The sequence below is a fragment of the Xiphophorus couchianus genome, chromosome 7, assembly GCF_001444195.1.
Source record: "Xiphophorus couchianus chromosome 7, X_couchianus-1.0, whole genome shotgun sequence".
In the NCBI taxonomy this organism is placed as follows: domain Eukaryota; kingdom Metazoa; phylum Chordata; class Actinopteri; order Cyprinodontiformes; family Poeciliidae; genus Xiphophorus; species Xiphophorus couchianus.
Window position 1 is genome coordinate 31,805,764 of NC_040234.1, and position 18,495 is coordinate 31,824,258.

The window sequence follows — 18,495 nt, forward strand, 5'->3', positions numbered from 1 at the left end:
TGAAAAGTCCTGCAGGAAAAAACAAGATAAAAAAATAAAGGAGGTAATTAAAGAGACATAAATGGATCTGTATGAGTAAAAGATAAGGCATTAAAACATATTTTTACAAACAGTAAAATTTATAATATAAATGTATAATTCATTGGAACTAAAATGGAAAAATAAAGATGAAGGTAAATTCAGTTATAAAAACATGAGGTAAAATTCTCATTTTTTCCATTTATTGGTGCATTTTAAGCTATTTATATATGTTTTATTTTATTTTTAAAGTCTGTCAGTTTCGGTCATCAATACATTGCTATTTCATTGTCTAATTAATTCTGTTTTTGTGGACATGTATGTGTCCACTACCACTGTCGTCTCCCTGGGGTCAAACTAACCTGGAGAACTGCCCCACCTGTTAGCTCTGGCCATTTGCCTGCTCTGCAATGTCATTGTATCCATCCTACGTTCCCTCCTTCCCCATCTGTCTCCTCCTGTGAAATCAGTTGTGACTTTGTGAAGTATCCAACTTTCACCCAGTCAATGCTCTGCACTGAAAGAAAGAAGGGTTATTGGCTAAGTTGAAAACGCACAGCCACTGCTGGATTTCCTAAATTCAACAGAGAAGCGAGATTAGACATTGTCAGAGAGCTGGTTAAGGAGCAAAGACCCGTTTCTGAACCAAGATGAACAATGTTTCAACAATTTCAATTATTTTTCTTTCAGGTTTAAATGAGATAAGATATTACAAATCACTTCTTTTCTTTCTCAGTTTTTTGTGTTACTCTATAATTATTCTTGTAAATGTTTGTGTTGTTCTGACTATAATCTTGAATAATGAACTCCATGAACCAATGTATATTCTGCTCTGTGCTATTTGCATGAATTCCCTTTATGGAACAGCAGGTTTCAATTCTAAATTTCTGTCAGATCTGCTCTCTCCTGTTCATGTCATCTCTTATTCAGGCTGCCTTCTGCAGACTCAGGTGTTGTACTCCTTCGCCTGCAGTGATCTGTCCATCCTTGCCCTCATGGCATATGACCAGTATCTGGCTATATGTTGACCACTGGAATACCACTCTGTCATGTCGAAGCAGAGAGTCATCACTTTAGCCTGTCTTGCCTGGCTAACACCTTTTTGCTTTATTGCTGTTAACACTATCCTTACATCTAGGTTGAAGTTATGCAATCCGTATTTAAACAAAATCATTTGTTTGAACTGGAGTATTGTTATGATTGCTTGTTTTCCATCTGAAGCTGCTCCCAACAGCATGGCTGGATATTTCACAATAGCATTTTATGCACTTCACTTTTGGTTAATTGTGTGGTCCTACATATTTCCCATAAAAGCCTGTGTAGGTTCCATAGAAAACAGGAGAAAGTACATGCAAACATGTGTGCCACATTTGATCTCGTTCACTTTTTCACTTACTCCCCTTTTTGATGTTATGTGTTTTCAATTTGGCTCAAAAGATTTATCTGACACTTTTAAGAATTTTAAGAGGAATGAAAATTTTTTCTCATTCCTCCTATAATGAATCCACTTATTTATAGTGTATAAAAAGTGCTTTGTCAATAAAAGCCGACTGATTGATCTACTGTATATATGAGAAATCAGTATCTGTATTACCTCATTTTTGTCTCCTCAGAGACTTGCATTGCAGCCTAGAGAAAAACATAAACATATATTTTTTTATTTTTCATTTTCTTGATTATAAGTTAAATAAAATATATATTATTTTATTATTATACTATATTATCTTTTTGTCTAATTATTTGGACAATATTTCTTTATTACTGCCACAACATTTTGAAAATTTCTGTAAAAATCTGTGCGGTCTCCCCACCACCAGGCGGCGGTAATGTCTCGCCCTCTCCCCTGCAGCAGAAGAAGCGGGCCGACAGCAGCCTCTGAACACCGCAGTGCATGCTACCGCTCAGCCTGCTCCTCTGTTCGCCTTTCTTCCACATCAGCGACGCCACGGAGGAAAACAGACGTCCTGTCTGTGATTTTTACCCCAAACACCGGAGGACTGCCCGCGTCCTGACAAGTCTGCTCGCTCCCCTCCTGTCTGCCCGCAGTGAGTATTCTGGTTTTTGGTGTCATTTCGGGGCTGCAGTGGATGGAACATGGTTCCGGTGGTGTTTATATAATATTAGGTTGGTAATCCTCTACAGCAGCGGCTCAAAATAACGCGAATGATTCACATAAAACATGCTCGTCTCTTCATATAGGCGCCGCAAATGAGCGGGATATATTTACAGCTTGTTGAGGGATTTTAAGTCTATTATAATTGTCAATATTCAGATAATAATAATAATAATAATAATAACAATTATTATTATTGCACTCCCCCATCCCCTCCACCTCCATCCAGTTCTGCTCTGTCAGAGCCTGGAAAGGTCCGCTCTGGAGACCGCATCGTGTTCAATTAACGGGGATATGGGAGCATTAAAGCCGTGCTGCCTTCAATGCCGCAGTGTGTGCGGGGATGCTCTGCAGGTATAACCCGAAAAAAGCCTCCTCTCTTTATAAGTCCTTGGAGGACAAAAAAATAAATAAATGAATTAAAGTGTGAATGCAGTGCAAGAATGTGGCAACGGCGCTTATTTTCAGACTGCGTTTTGTACATATTGTAATAACAGTTTTATTACTATATTAGTGTGGTTTAATCAGATTATGGTGTCATTTATGCCTAGTATCTCGTTCCAAGAAATAAGTCAGAAATATTTAATCCACTTTGCCCTGTAAATACAATTTTTGCAGATATTTTGGGAAATCATTTAAATGATCCAGTAAACTCGGGTGACTCTGACACAGAAGGACCTTTCTAATGACCCCTACTTGAAAGGACAAGCAACCTGTGAATTTGTTAAACATCAGATTTTTTCTGGTAATCTCTCATGGTCAGTTGTTAGCAACAGATTTTATATTAATATACATTCTGTTGCTGAAGATTGACCAATTTTGGGAATTTTATTTCAGATAAGCTCATAGTTGTGATGTATTCATGGACCAGTAACAAGGTAATAGGTATTGGTTTATTTCTTTTGGTAGTTTTTAGCATGTTTAAGTATTTTTGTTGAATTATTATCAATTACTATCATAAAAAAATTACCATTAATCAAACTAAAGTACCTCTGAACACCCTCCATCTGGTAGATACTTTTTTTATTTGAGCCATATAAGTTTATTTCCCTACATTACTCTATGAGTAGGCTACTTAAAAAAATTCCTGACTGTCGCAATGAGAATGAAAATAAATCGAAGCAGGGCTGGTATAAAATACCCCATGGGAGATAACTGCTTTTTATTACTGGAAAGAGTCCAGTATCCACGACTGCATAATGTCAAAATGCCAAAGAGAAGAAATGATCACTGTCTGTTAAAGTATGTTTAAAAAGTATCATCACAAAGTGATCCATGTTGTGCAACTCGTGTCTGGGAATGAAATAAAATGGCAAATGCACAAAATGACCATAAGACACCAATAGATGGCGACAGTGTCAGAAAAACCTAATACGTTTTAAAAATTTCTATAGAGAGAACATTCTTAGCGCAGCTAACTGCTAATTTCTTCTTAATCGAATTTTTTTTTTAATCACATGCTTAAAATTTAAAGAGTCAGGACAATATAAGATGAATGTGAAAAATCCCTTAAATGCGACTCCAGTATAGTTTCAATTTCTAGAGAAGAGAAGCCATATTTCACATAACTTTGCGTATTTGCACTTAGAAAAATTTGCATGTTGTAGAAAACACCCAAGACACTTTACAGAGAATACAAGAGAGAAAAAATGTTGAGTGCTCATACATCACTTCATCTGTTTACCTTTCAGTTGAAATCCTTCATGCATGTGTTCCTCTGACATAATAATGAATTTAATCTTCCTTTCTGATCTCTTGCCTAGATCTCAGCTGGATAGTTCAGCTGCTGATGTAGGTTACCTTGCAGATGTCATAATGTTTGGCTTCCGCCAAGCCTGATTTATTTCTTATAATCTTTTCAAAGTGGTCTGTAATCTTGTAAAGTGGTCTTAAGCCACAAGACTCCTGTTTTTCTGGAGATCTAACACTTTTGTTTGACATTTTTCCCTCATTTTTGCTTCTGTCATCTTGAAGAAATGCATTTAGGCTTTAATGAAACGCTTAAGCTTACACACATCAGACCATTTAGCAAACAAACTACTGTTAAATTGGATGATTAGGAATTTTAATACCATCTACTTGTCACTGAGTTGCAGACTCATCTGTTCCTTTAGGAACATCTATAAAAATGCAAAGGATAATAAAAGTACTAAATTTGCACCATAAAAAGTGAAAAAGTGATAAAAATCCGGAACCTTGTCAAATGGTAATGAAGTATCAAAGAAAGTGAACAGAGTTTTCTCTGCTTTATGGACTATAGATATCCTCCATAAATTGCAAAAAATAAAAACAAACAAATACCTCCATACTTTCCCCTCACTTACAAGAAAGATAATTTTTTTTGTGTTTGGACATGTTTCCAGTCACTGCAACTGCCATTCTTACTAAGATAAAACTGTTTCAAAATTATAATTAGCATGCTACAGGTGGCATGTCTGTTAGGAAAGGTAGATCTAATTTAGAGCTTGCGTCTGAGAATGACATTCCACCTGATTACATCACACTCCAGCTGCAAGTCGGAGATCCAGCGAGTCTGGCTGATTGTTGTTGTTATAACTTCTAGCTGATTTTCTTTCTATTTTATGCTTTCAAGCAATGTTCCGATGGCTTAATGAGATACAATCTGAAGAAATACTGAATCTCATTCCAGCGCATACCTAGTCACAACCCTGATTGATCAAGTTTTTCTATGCCTCAGAAATGTATATGTCTATTGCAGGTATTTATTAAATATAAAGTTGTTAAGGCAGAGTATAATGAAATGTGAATTGAAGCCAAGACTTTTTACAGCACTATACGTGCGTATAGTATGTCTTTACTGGAGCTGGATGCAAGATGGATTTATGTTGTAATTATTAGAAACTTTTAATACGTCTTCCAAGAGTGTTCTGTGTTTATTAAAACTGCAAATATGGAAGCATTTCACTTTTTAAAATGCATTTTCAAGACTAGCTCTCAAAAGGAGGCTTTTTTTTCCTGACTATGAAGCTAAAAGTCCAGATTGCTTATTTGCTGAGTTAATTGAGCATTTAGCAGAAACTGGTTGCTACGGTCAGCTAAAACAGAGCACCGTCGAGGCAACCTTGGCAAAAACTGATCAAAGCTGACTACACAAGACCTTACTCTATATTTTACAAAAAGACTGCTACTCTTCTTGCTGAGGTGACACGTTTAAGAGAGGAGAAAACGGCTGAGATCACTCACTGGGGATCTGGTGCCAAACTCAGCGATCAGCAGCGTTGGGTAAACGGACCCACGCAGCAGAAGAAAAGACTGCTAGTAAATTTTCAGTGAATCTCAGTGCACTCTGTCCATTCACTCTCCTGTATGTGAAACCCAGAGGGAGCAGACGAGGTGGCTATAACCTTCACACAGCCCCATGTGGACATGGAAGTCTCTCTCATTGATCTATAGGTTCCCTACTCTAACCCGTGGGCACTGTTGTGTAAACCCTGATGAGTGCACCACAGCTCATCAGGAGGGTAAAGCAAGGAATATTTTTTTATTATCCATCCGTCCGTTTGTGTTTTTGTCTGTTTTTCCCTCAAAGCACTTTGAATTACTCTGAACTTGAGCGATGCCTCCATTCATCCACCAAACCATCTGTCTGACCATCCATCCATCCATTTGTCTATTATTCATTCATTCATCTAGTTGATTGTCCATCATCCTATCCATCCAGTCAGTATTTCCAGCAATCTATCATCCTTTCTCTGGTCCTTCCTTACCTTGCATACTTTAACAATTCCTGTTTTAAATCCTAACCAATATACAAATATTAGTTCTGTAAATTAATTGAAAAAAAACCCCCAAATTAATCACACTCTACCACTGTGATTGGTCACTATGCTTAATTTTGTAAGCTTTACATGTAAATATGCCAATTTCTCACAAAAAAATTAAAAAACAGGATAACAAGAACATTTTCAGTTCTAATATTTTTCATATTCAGGAAAGTTTAAAAGAAGTAATTTTGTTTCAAACATTAATTTAAAAAAAATTATTATAAATTAGTTGTGCTTCTGTGGAAGAATAATTCATCAATAAAGTGTGTACATACTGTAGTATCTTAGTTTTATCCAAACTTCCATCAGGGAAAACCTTCTGAAAGTTTCTTTTTTTTTAACTTTCTGGTTGCAATGACTGTAACAAAGCCCTTAGTCTAAATCTTAAAATAAGCTTTGATAATTTTTTCAACAGGTCCCCAAAAGCTTTGATTCTGCAAAAGAGTGATTTCAGATTCTATGAATACTTACAAAAGGCTACATTTGGACAATTTGTCCCTTTGGTTTGAGAATTGACTGCAAGACTGATGAGCCGCTGTTTGTAAGTGAAATAATTGAATGGATAGGGTGGATAAAATGAAATGGCTCTGCATTCCTTCTTTCTGGACGCCTTTCCTGAATATGTTTTCTTTTCCCGGCAGAACCTGCAAAAACACATTAGAGTCTCGCCTAATTGTAAAATTGGTTTGACAAAGTTAAATTAATCAGACTTTCCTCGGTGCGACAGTGATTCTCCTGTGTGTCGTGTACAATCTCATGAAGAGTGGTTGAAAAGAAGAAATGCTATCCGTCTGCTGGGAGATAAATTACTTTCCAGAATGTGCTGTAATTGCAGAGGGGATTTCCTTGTGGCGATTGGACATTGTTTCACTTATTTTGGGTAGAAAAGGATTTTAAAGTTGTTTGAAATGAATGTTTCCTCATAGTGAAACCTTATCTCGGCTTATCCCGACCTCTTTTCCTGAAAAACACCAGGCATCCTGTTTTCTTCCGTCTGATTCAGCTGTTGACTTAGATGAACAGCAGCGACGGTCTTGATGTGTTTTACCAGACAAAGTTCGTGTGACACTCAGCAGCTTCCATACATCTGATCTGCAGCTTTTTTCTGCTTCCATGTGAAAGTAAGGACAGTTTTTTTTAAGCATTGGTGCTATATTTGTTGCCTTATGAGACATGGCAGAAGGAAAAATGCTGCAAAATTGAAAACCTATGTGTTAAAAAACAGTACACTCAATTCAATATATTGCAGAGCTTTATTTAGATAGATTTGGCGAAGCTTTAGTTGTCATTCAGACAGTCTTGCAATTAACGGTAGAATACTCAGTAAATCATCACCCTCCTCCTTCTCAACAATCAATACTTGCTAATTACATTAGTAGAAGTATATTTTCTGATGTTTAATATGTCAGAAATTGTTTAGGTGAGTCTAGAAAACTTCATCTAAGCTGTTTCTTTGCCAAAACAACAGATATCATTCAATGCAGTTTTTTTAACAAAAGAATGTTTTGAAATGGAAATACTGAAATAGAATTTTGTTAAAATATTTTGAATGATCTGATGACTGTTTGCAATGAATACAAAACAAAGAGACGTTAACACTGCCGTCATCCCAACATTCACCATGATGATAACATTTAGCGTGTTTTCCTAATACCTTGCAGCCCTACATGAAGCTGTGCATCATGTCGAGACTTTGGGCTCCTGTGTTCAGTAGACATTGATCCAGAAGTCTGTATGTTTATGTCTTTTGACGGGTGAACTCATGCTTTTGTAGAGCAGGTCACAGTTACAGTTGATCAGATAATCAAGGGCATTTGATTATCAGTATTTAGCATAGCAGGTTTTACCTGAACTATTTGCATTTTTTTCAAAACAACAAGCTTATTAAGTAAAGAGTTGCGCATGTTGCTGTAGATTTTGCAAAACTCAAAGTTAGAATGCTAAGATTGTCTGCAACCTCTTGAAATAAATACAATTCTTAAAAGTGTGGCATGTGAAATGTACAAAAGGAGCATTTCTGCAGTTTAAATGTATAGAATGTGGCTTACTGCTCAAACAGGCTGATAGCTGAATTTTCCAGCTGCTTGGCGTGAACACCAGCTCTGTTCATGGCTGACTGCTAACCTGACTCCACTTTAACAGGTAGCGCACCTGGCTGTCCGCATGCAGCTACATCATGTGTTTCTCCACCTCATGTTGGCTACACACAACGATCTGCTCCACATTTCTTATCTGATTTAAACTCGGCTTTTTTTAGATTACATTTACATTAGTTATCCAGTTACTTCTCCACTATAACCTCTCTTAGCTGCATTTATTAAGATTTGAGTTGCCTGTTTTGCTACACTTTTGTTGTTAGTGTATTCTCTGAATATGAACCCTCTTCTCTTTAATTTGAAATACTTCATATTCAGAGGCAAAGATGAATAGTTTGGGTGAAAATAATGAGCAATAACAGTATATTTATGATTTTTGTTCATAGCCACACAAGGTTGCGCATCCTGTTTTGCCTAAATGAGTTCAGAAAAACATGAATTGAATTTGTAAAACAATAGTTTAATACTGCAAATATTTACTTTTTTTAATAATTTGCACCCCCATGTTCATCTCTGGCACATTAAGGCTTGAATATTTTCTACAGAATGTTTTTGTAAAGCAGGACAGATGAGGGTTGCAAGGGCTTTTTTCAGTCGAAGAGTGACTACAAAGTGAAATGGTTCTTTTTCAACAAATCCATCTGGAGTCATCAGCTGAACTGAACCTAACATTGCAATAAATGAACTAAATTCTTCAAGCACTTTGTCAGTGTGACAATCTGAAAATGTTTTTTCTAAATGAGCTTCAGGTCTTTGCCTCTGAGAGAGAGGCCACATACGACCTTGATGGTTCACATCTTGCCAGATGCGAATGGCTGACATGATTGCTATATAGCTGGAATTGAAACTGGAATTGAAATTGATTTTGAATGTATTCGTACATGATAGAATGAGTTCAATCAATCAGATAGCCTATGTGCAACACTTATATCACATAACGGTTGATTGGGTCAGCTGTTTCTAATTAGGATGGCAGTAATGGTGTAAAGGAGACTGATGGAGGTGTAACTGGATGATGTAGAATGCAGTGTCCTTTTGTTTTTTTGTAAAATGTCACAATTTTTAATCTTATTTAATTTTCCTTGTTATACCTTGATCTTATGAACATCCAACCTTTAATTTAAATTCAGTGAATTCAGTTGGAAAGGATCAAATTTTGTTTGCTTTTTGTACTTTGTACATCCACTATTTCCTTATTCCAAGCTCCAACCATTTCACAATGTTGTAGCTTACAGACAGAGGGATCTTCGAACATTCTTCTTTGCATAATCCTTATTGACTGACAGGATGTTGTGTCTGGTAAAGCATTTATGATTTGGATATATGTTTTAAACCATCAATAAATGTTGCATGACAACCTATTTTCAGTTTATTAGAGGAGTCCACCAGATTTTTATTAGAAATGTCGTGGTACTTCAAAGCTTATGATTGTGTGTACTTCAGTATGGTTCTTTGGGCCAAAACCAACCGTACCACAGCATCACTGATCCTCCACCTTACTTAACCCTGGGAATGATGTCAATCTTAATCTGATCTGACCAAAGCCAATGGTTGCAGTAAAAGTAGCTCTTAGTAATCTCCATGTTCTGACCTTTATCATATTTGGAATAAATAGACTTTTTTTCTGGCATGTTTTTATAAGGATTGGTGGCATTTTGATGGTGTGTATAGTGGTTGTTGGGACTTACTCTAATGAGCACTGATATTTTTTGTACCATCCTCCTCATTAAGGATGGGGGCAAGATAAATATGTGTCCTCATCCAGCCTTATTGTCATGGTTTAAATTTCAAATTGTTGCTCAGAATGTAGATATGCACACATTTAGGCTTCTAGTCTTTTCTGATTTCTTCTTCTGCCAATGAACATGTGATATGTTCTTTTGTTTTTATCATTTTGAAGAGTAATAAACTGGCTTCCTTGTTATGTCTTATTTGTATCCCAGGGAGATTAAAAAAAAAGTCTTGGATTACTAATTGAAATTGTCCATTTTTTTTCCATTGCTTTGACTCTAAATCTTCTACTGGTATGAATAATTTTGTTCTTAACAGTGTTTGAAATGTCCTCTTATCACAACAAATAGGAAGAAAGTAAGTAAAATATATACACCGCAAGACAAAAGCAAATGACCTTTTGAAGATGTTTGTTGAAGCTGTCATTAACCATTATTATATTATCCATATACTGGCTGAAGGACTGTTCAGCTAATGAACATAAAAGCCAAGTAACGGTTTGCAAAAGCAGCCAAGAGAAGGAATTTTAATTCCTGAATACATGTTTTGTCTCATCATAAAATTAAAATGAAAGTATTTGATTCTAATGGTCATCGGTATATTTATGTGAAGTTTGCAACCTGAAGAACAATGGCAGCATGAGGTATCAGGTGTTTTGCTGCATTTTCACAATGTAGAAGACGATAAGAGGAAAGAAGATTATGTAGAAATAATGAAGGATCTCAAGACATTAGTTAGGAAGTTAATTTGAACATTAATGGGCAATGATTTGAAATATATCACCAAATTAACGATAGTGACTTAGACTTAGTGATAAAAAAAAAATCCCAGTCAAAGTAGTAAAGTAAAAATGAAGCACAAATGATAAAAAATGCTTTTGTTGTATTTATTTTATGGAAATTGTTAAGGGTTTTGAATGACAACACAAATATAAATGTGGGATTTTCCATTATGCTATTGTAATACAATCTGAATTTATTTTGAGGGCTTTTTATAACTTCTATTGAGGGTCAAAAGAATCTTGAGGGCACTGTATAATTTAGATCAGCATGAATGTGTTTGTACTGGGTGGAAGCTTTTATTGATTTGAATCGGAAACATTTCTGCATAGCCACTTGCAAGTAAAGAGTTGAGTGTATAAATTTATCTATGGTGTGTTGCACAGATATAATGATGGCTTGCAGAACGCTGTGAGGCTAAAGTCTCCTGTTGTGCTCTGGAATTCCTGATTGTGGTTGAATTTTTGCCTTAATATACTGCTAATGTACGACTAATATGCTTTATATGTTCACTGTTCATATGGCTCTCTGTTTGATTCCTCACAAGTAGCTCTTGAAATAGGCTGTCAGTCAGCGTCAGAAATGAAGTGTGTTTATGGATATTCAGAGTGAAAAGCCTGCTGCCGTAACATAGAGGGAGAGCTCTGCTGTTTTATTAAAAGATACAAGCAGTAATGTCGTATTTTCATGTGATTCCTTTAAATGAGATTCAGAAAATTCTTTATTGTGTTGTACACATGAAAACTAGCAGAATAGGCCCTTTTATAGTTCAGGCTGTTGTCCAGATAAATAAATATCTGATTCTTGTTATTTCTACCTCATGCTCCTGGTGAGCTGAGCGCTTACCTGTCCTCCGCTGAACCTGTGGAGAATGATTGTCAAGCACAAGAGAAAGATATCGAATCTGTGTGCATGGACTGGACATTTTTGTGGATGACAAATTCATGCGAACTGACAGTTCTGATTTTGACATTGCTTTTTTCCCCCAAGTCAAGGTGAGTTGTTTGGGGCTCGCTTTGAAAGGATGTCAGATGTCTTTACTCTCAGAAGCGGTCGCAGTTTCACACAGTGCAATGACCACCCTGTCCTGTTTCTGTCGCTGCAGTTTTATGCAATAGCCAATCCTATTCTGCCCACGTTGAGAGCATGGCGTCCGAAGTGGAAATCAAAGTGGGAATTATGTGTTTAGGAGGGATTTCTGGCCTTCAGTCAAATAATATTTCAGGATTCAGACTCTAACTATGAATCATATCAAATTTCCACACACAAACAGATTTTGCTCTAAAGTTATCATAAAATGTGAAATTGCTTGTGGTATAATCGAAAATACAAAATTAGACAATGTTGTAAAGGTAAGCAGTAAAACAATATAGACAGCACTGTAATGCATTAAGGAAAAAGCAATAGAATAGAATAAAACTGAACAAATGAACTTCCTGGAGGAAATGTACTGATACTTAAAGATCACCAGAATGAGTTCCAGAGAGCCTGTTGATGAAATGATAAATTAGAAAGCTATGTTTTTGCAAATTTGTTGGTGCAGGAACGTTAAGCTCCTTGGAAAAAGTAAATGGGAATTACCAATATACATCTTGGAACATTTAAAGGAAACCTGGCTTGTTGGGGTGTTTTAAAGTTTATAGTTAATTTTTTTTCTTGGTACTAAATAACCACCACCAACTCATTCATTACAAATTTTATTCCAAAATCTTCCTGACTGCAAATTGCTTAAGAGACAAGCTAACCACCCTTATTAAAATTAATCCACATAGGGAAGTTGGACATCCTGCTTTCTGTCATGCCAGCTTCAGATGATGAACAGCTGATCCTGGCCATGAGGAGGGCATGCTGTCCACAGGGGGAAATAAAAGTCAAACTGTGCAATACGAAGCACAAAAAAAAAAAAGCCTGAACAGATTTAATCCATCCCTTCAGCCCAGTGATGAGCAATTCTGACTAAATGACTGCTGGGGTTCAGAGTTTTAAGATTGACTGAATATGGTTCAGGATTTGAACCTGACCCTGGCTTCCATGGCGTCCCCTACTTTGGCTGAAGGGGGTCCCTACATCAATGTGGCTCCATCACCTCACCTCCGCTGAATTATTTTGAGCGTGGAGCCGCGGGTGGTAGCCATTATTCATGCGGGCCCCATTAAAAATGCGACCCGTCCGTGACTGCAACACGTACGGCGGTCTTTACTTCGGGGAAGACGGTAACCTTTAAAGGTGAGGTGTTGTGAGTGTGCACAGACAGCTGGAGGTGATCTGCAGGACTTTTCTTTTTTAAAAAAGGTTTTTTTTTAACTTCTCTCTTTGCATTCACTGGAGTTAAGTTCTATGTGAAAACAGAAGAAAGGACTGATGCACACGCCAGACAGGGTTAGCATCAGAGCGTGAATGTGACATTACAGTCAATGCCACACACCCACACATGTTAACACTACAAAGGGCAGGACGAGGGCTACATACAACCACCGGGTCTTCGGCCCATCATAGTTCACCACACAAGTCCTGGGCAGCAAAGTTGTTTGGGATAACTGATAGATTTGTCAAAAAAAAAAAAGTTTTCTGTTGAACAGAAAACAAGTAGTGCCTGCTTATTATGTAAGATATTTCAGTGCTTTACTGATGTGTTTATTTTGGAGGCTGGCACTGTCATAAAGCAGCAGAGAGAGCAGTCATAGCTTTTATGTGATGTAAATAAAATATCAGATATGCAACAGATTCATGCTAAAACAAAGAGTAATTGGCTTGTGCATGACTCACAATGTTTATTTATGTTCTGTAACCTTTGCTGGTGTGATTGTGGCTGAATATTTATGCTCTCTCTGCTGTGCTTCACATTTTAGTTGTTGCACTCATTCATAGCTGCAGGCTTCTCATTTCAGCCACAACTTTGTGGCGTCAGTGGAGTCGGTTGGATATTTGCATATGAGGTTGTATTTTATTCAGGCTTTTTGAGATTAGGAAGCATTTTATTCTAAAAGATGGACTGAGACTGTTTTATTCTAATTTTTTTTCCTCTTCTTTATTTCCCAGTTGCACTACTGCTGAGTGACATTAGAAAATCATACTGCCAGGATATTTTTGTCAAATATAATATATTTCAGGGTTTCCCCCAGAAAACTTGCTAAGCCCAGTGGTCAGGGCGCCGAGACGGTCCACCGTGTTTTTGTATTAAAAGATGTTAAGTAAACAGGAAATGTAAAAATATTACTGGCTCATTATAAATTACGGGAAAACGCTGGTATCTCGCTATCTAAACCCACAACTAGTCTTAAAAACAACAAATAAAAAAAATCCAATTAAAATGAATATCAATTATTTGCACTTCTGTTTAATCCAAATTAAGTCAGCTGCTCCAAAAGGCCCCCTGGGGCTTCAGGGGCCCCATCGATGCTAATATTTTAACACAGACCAGCGATATATAAATGTAACGTTTATTTATTGAGATTATCAATGGTGTTAAAGGAGCTGGCAAGTGTACTTTGTAAAACTTCAAGGAACAATATTCATAGTTAGATTGTTTTGTTACCACAGCAACAATCTGATGCTGTAAGTTTAATCTTTGAGTTTGAGCTCTGTTTGTTTTCAAATACAAATTTGTAAACTGCAATTATAACTGATTGTTTTTAGGTTGGCCAATTAAACTTTTCCCCCTCTCCCAGATTAAATCTAACACAGAAGCTGTTAGAGGTGCTCATTGTTTTAGCAGGAAGAGGGGCCCTTAAGTCAAATCCTGCTCAAGGCCTCATGCAGCCTTGGACCGGCCCTGCATGATGAATTAAATCCACTGCACTGCGCAAAGACGCACAAAAAACGGGAGATTTAATTTAATGCTGCTAATGTGGCTTTAGTAGCTCTTCCATTTTGTGTCTGTTGAGTTTTTAATAAGCGTCACAGAAACGGTTCTGTTTACTGGAGTTAATGGGACGAGATTCTCAGTTCTCCGCGAGGCCGCGCGCATTAAATCTGGCTGACTAAGTAGGGAACGCATTTGACATGGTTTGATGCGTCGTGTAACGGGAAAAATACTATTACTACTACTGATAATAAAATAATATAAAACCAGCGTGAAGCGCTACTACGAGGCGAGCGCGAAAGCTCCTCACCGGGCTGAACCTGCATGATGAGGTTTGCGCTGGTTCGTTAACCACTAAAGCTCCGGCGAACCGGGAACACATACATAAATTTTACAGGGAAGACAGAGCCACACGCTGGGCAGCGTGTTGAGATGTAAACACCGCATATAATTCTTTGTTCACAAAGATAAATCATTCTCACCGCTCCCTCAACGCCCACCTCTGAATTCGCGACTAGAAGTTATACTTGCGGTTCATAAAGCTGCGCAACAAGAGCTAACGCGGCGGAGTTTAAACTCGCCTTGAGTTCTGAAAAGATACATAATTTCTCACAGGAAGTTGATGTAAATGTCCATACAGGCCAGCCTGTGTCCAGTTTGAGTGAAAACTGTGTCCACTTCACTCACTTTCACTCACTTACCTCACTTTACCTCCCGCTGAGGTAAAGTGAGGTAAAACAGCGGCAACGCGCAGAGGCGCCAGCTGTGTTATTGGTCCGCGAACTGCCGGCTTTACATGCATAAACTATAAACCTATCTATTATAAACCTATCCGTTAGGAATAAATGTGCTCCGCTAGTAAAATCCTCAGATCTGGCTTTAGAAAGCAAAGCTTAGCCTGGCGGGAGGGCTAGTAAAGCATGGCGGCCGGCAGGCTTATAATACACTGGGGGAAACCGTGCACTAATAATACAATCCACATTTTCCTTTTTTTTTCTGTTTTCTGTCTGTCACTCCAGTGCTTAAAGCTTTCTCTGCTGACCTTAGTAACTTGGGTGCATCGCCTGGGTTTGTTATTGCTCCTTTGCGAGTTGTTATCCAACAGTATGAAGATTCTGCTGCGGGTCCCACAGTAACATTTTAACGTTTGTTGAGACTTCTTTATGCATCTTGCTGTTTGCTGCAAGAGTAAATTTGCTTAGAAGGCCAGACATGATTATACCACCAGGCTAAATGCCTGAGGCTTAATTGAGACAAACCTACAAAGTGCTCAGTAGCAATGTGTTCATTATATGCTCCTGATGTGACATACCTGTTTTATTTTTGTAATTTTAAATGGGAACAATTGTGGGAATGTCCTAATTGATTCTTTATCAGAAATAACATTTTTCAATAAAAAAAAATACTTTTTATATTTAGTTTTGTTTGTATTGTTACTTGAATTTTTGAGTCATATTGAAATTAATAAATATCCCTAAAATATACTTGGAAAAAACACACCCAGGGGGTCCTGATTTTTTCACACAACTATATGTATGCGAAATATAGCCATAAAGGTTTTGTTCGATCAGTTCTTTCATCACTATTTGACAGAGAAACTGATTTTCCCAAGCAGCAGTCTCTGATACTGAGTTGTTCTCAGAAATGTCTGTTTTGTATTCAGCACACAAACTTTCTGTGTATATGCAAGTGCATGTTTGGCGGTATGAATAAGTCTACTGTTACACGTTCACTTTCCAACATCTATTTAATTACCCAGACTTTTAATTGGGTTTCTAATCTGTTGCAAAATCCTGCTTACCTTTTTTCTTTCTATAGCCAACCTCCTTCACCTCCATATGCATTACCAGAACCTCAGGTTTTATGACCTGTCCCTGTCTCCTGAAGCAGGTTACAAATGTTCAGTGACATAACTTTGATTGTCATGACTAGGACTGAAATGATTCCTAGAGTGATTTGAGTACTTTGATTATTAAAATTCCTCGAGGAAAATTTATCTGCCTCGAAGCTTAGTTAAGTTATGTTTTGTTATTTAATGCACCATGTTCCGGCCGGGTGGTTATTAGCGTTCCTCCTGAGTTGTTGACGAAAGCTAAGTGTTAAAAGCATAACGCCCAATTTTCATGTTCTGCCTGGGAGGATTATATTGATTCATAATAATGTCCGAATTTTTGACTTTTTGGGGGGACATAAACATCCTTAAAATGACGGGAGAGATTCTTGGAGTACGGCAGCTTTTGTCCTCTTGGAGCTGCTGGTTCAGAGCGAACGGTGGGGACAAGCTCGGGGGCAGGTGGGTTACTTATACAGGTGAGTGGATAGACTGAACACTGCAGGCGGCTTTGCTTTAGATGTGTAGCTTTACAGACAAACCGGAAAATAAATTTCATATCATCCCAGTCGCAACAAATTGGTGGCGAAGCGAATCGTGACGTTACATACCTGGTGGGTGTGTTTCTGTGTGAGATGAACGAAGGTGCCAAATCCTGTGGCTATTATTGCTGAACACAAAGCTATAAATGTCTGGGCAAGGTGAGAGTTCATCTGTTAAACTCACTGAAGATGAATACATAAACCAATAGCTGGAGAAAGGAAATTTTTTATAAGCGTATTTGTGAGCCTGCCTCTTTATTATTAAATTGAATATAATTTCAGATTTTTGTATAACTTTTCTCCAGGTTAACTTAGAAAGTGAGCTATTATTGTTACAGGTAAATTTCTAAATTAGAGAAAAGTTATTGTTGGGGAAGCTCAAATTTGAAAAATTGGACCGATGTTGATATGCAATAGTAATACTACTATTATGTTAGATTTACCAATGTTTTATTGTTTTTATCCGATTACTTGATTAATCATAAGAATAATCGATAGATTACTCGATTACTAAAATATTCGACAGCCCTAGTCACGACCCGACTTCTGGTCTGGTGGTGTTGCTAGCTCTTACATTTAGGCCATCCTAATGAAACTGATAAAACAGAGTCAATGTTAAGTCTCTTTTGTCTTTTCTGAAGCCAAGTCATTTTATTTTATCATTTTCTGTATCAGTTAAAACATCAGTATTTGGATACCATTGGTATTGGACAGGGATCATGTGTCTGTATTATAGTTAAGAAGAAATAACTATTTTTAAATAAAAAAAACAACAAACTAAAATACATCTTATATCACACCATGAGCTAGGATGTACTTGTATTTTTTTTGTTTTTACAGATACTAATGTTTACTGTGAGTCCAGTAAAAATATTTGGAAGCAAAATATTTGGAAAAGCAAATATTTAGCATCTCCAAAATATTTGAGAAGCAATCTGAGAGGATCCCCCTATATTTCATGTTTCCCAGTTTCTTCTAGTCTACCTGTCATTATCTTTATGTAAGCATTCAGATCTCCTCTGGACCCAAGTCAGAGCCTCGCTGCCTTGGGATACACTTGCACAGTCGATCCCTGAGTCTGTGAAAAGTCACTCTGTGTTCTCTCCACCGCTCTCCTGGGTGTCCTGTTTTAACTTATGCTCAGAAACAGACATCCACACAATGGTTCTCATTATAACCCCTAAACCCATTCCCTCCAAAATGAACTGTGTCATGATGTGACCGTATGTGTTTCACTGTGGATTAGGCTAAGTCCATTATTAATGCAGACCACATGGAGTAACTGTGAAAACATATTTGCCCCTCTTTATGAACTCTACTGAGCTCCTTGGTCTCATGTTTTGACAAAACATACAGTTGGATAGTAAAGCCGTTTACCCCTTAGCAAAAGCTTCAAACTTTTATATACACAATTTGTGTTTGGTTAAGTAATAAAAAAGTTGTTCTTTTAATTTTATTGTTAAGTTACAAATATAGCTACATAGGTTATGAAAAATGTATTATTTTGGAAATGTAAAAATGAAAAGCCTCTTTTATATAGGGTAAATTGCTCATCTAAATCAGTGAGACTGAATTCATATTGGCCTTCACCATTTTGCTCACAGATGACCTTCATTGTTAAAATATTACTATTATTAATAGGTTTTTATTATTAAGAAAGGTGGTTTATAATTCTTCATGCCTTACATTGCTTACTTACGTTTGAGTCACTGTCAGTTCTGAAGGGTTGAACAAACAATTTTCTTTCTCTCTTTTTTCCCTATTGGTATGCATCCTCATCCTTGCAATAAAAGGTAGA

The 18,495-nt window shown here is 37.1% G+C and overlaps 1 protein-coding gene and 1 pseudogene across 3 annotated transcripts in view; both read left to right on the forward strand.

The window, feature by feature from the left end:
• The first annotated feature begins 668 nt into the window (after window positions 1-668).
• Window positions 669-2,030, forward strand: LOC114147561 (olfactory receptor 1D2-like; annotated as a pseudogene).
• adarb1b (adenosine deaminase RNA specific B1b) overlaps window positions 1,873-18,495 on the forward strand; it is a 132,259-nt gene continuing 115,636 nt past the window's right edge. For 2 of the 3 annotated variants that reach the window (XM_028022582.1, XM_028022579.1), the window contains exon 1: window positions 1,873-2,063. The gene's annotated coding sequence lies outside the window, so the exon portion shown is untranslated. Of the gene's footprint in view, window positions 2,064-2,360; window positions 2,486-18,495 lie in introns of all 3 variants that reach the window. The other variant, XM_028022580.1, reaches the window with a different exon arrangement.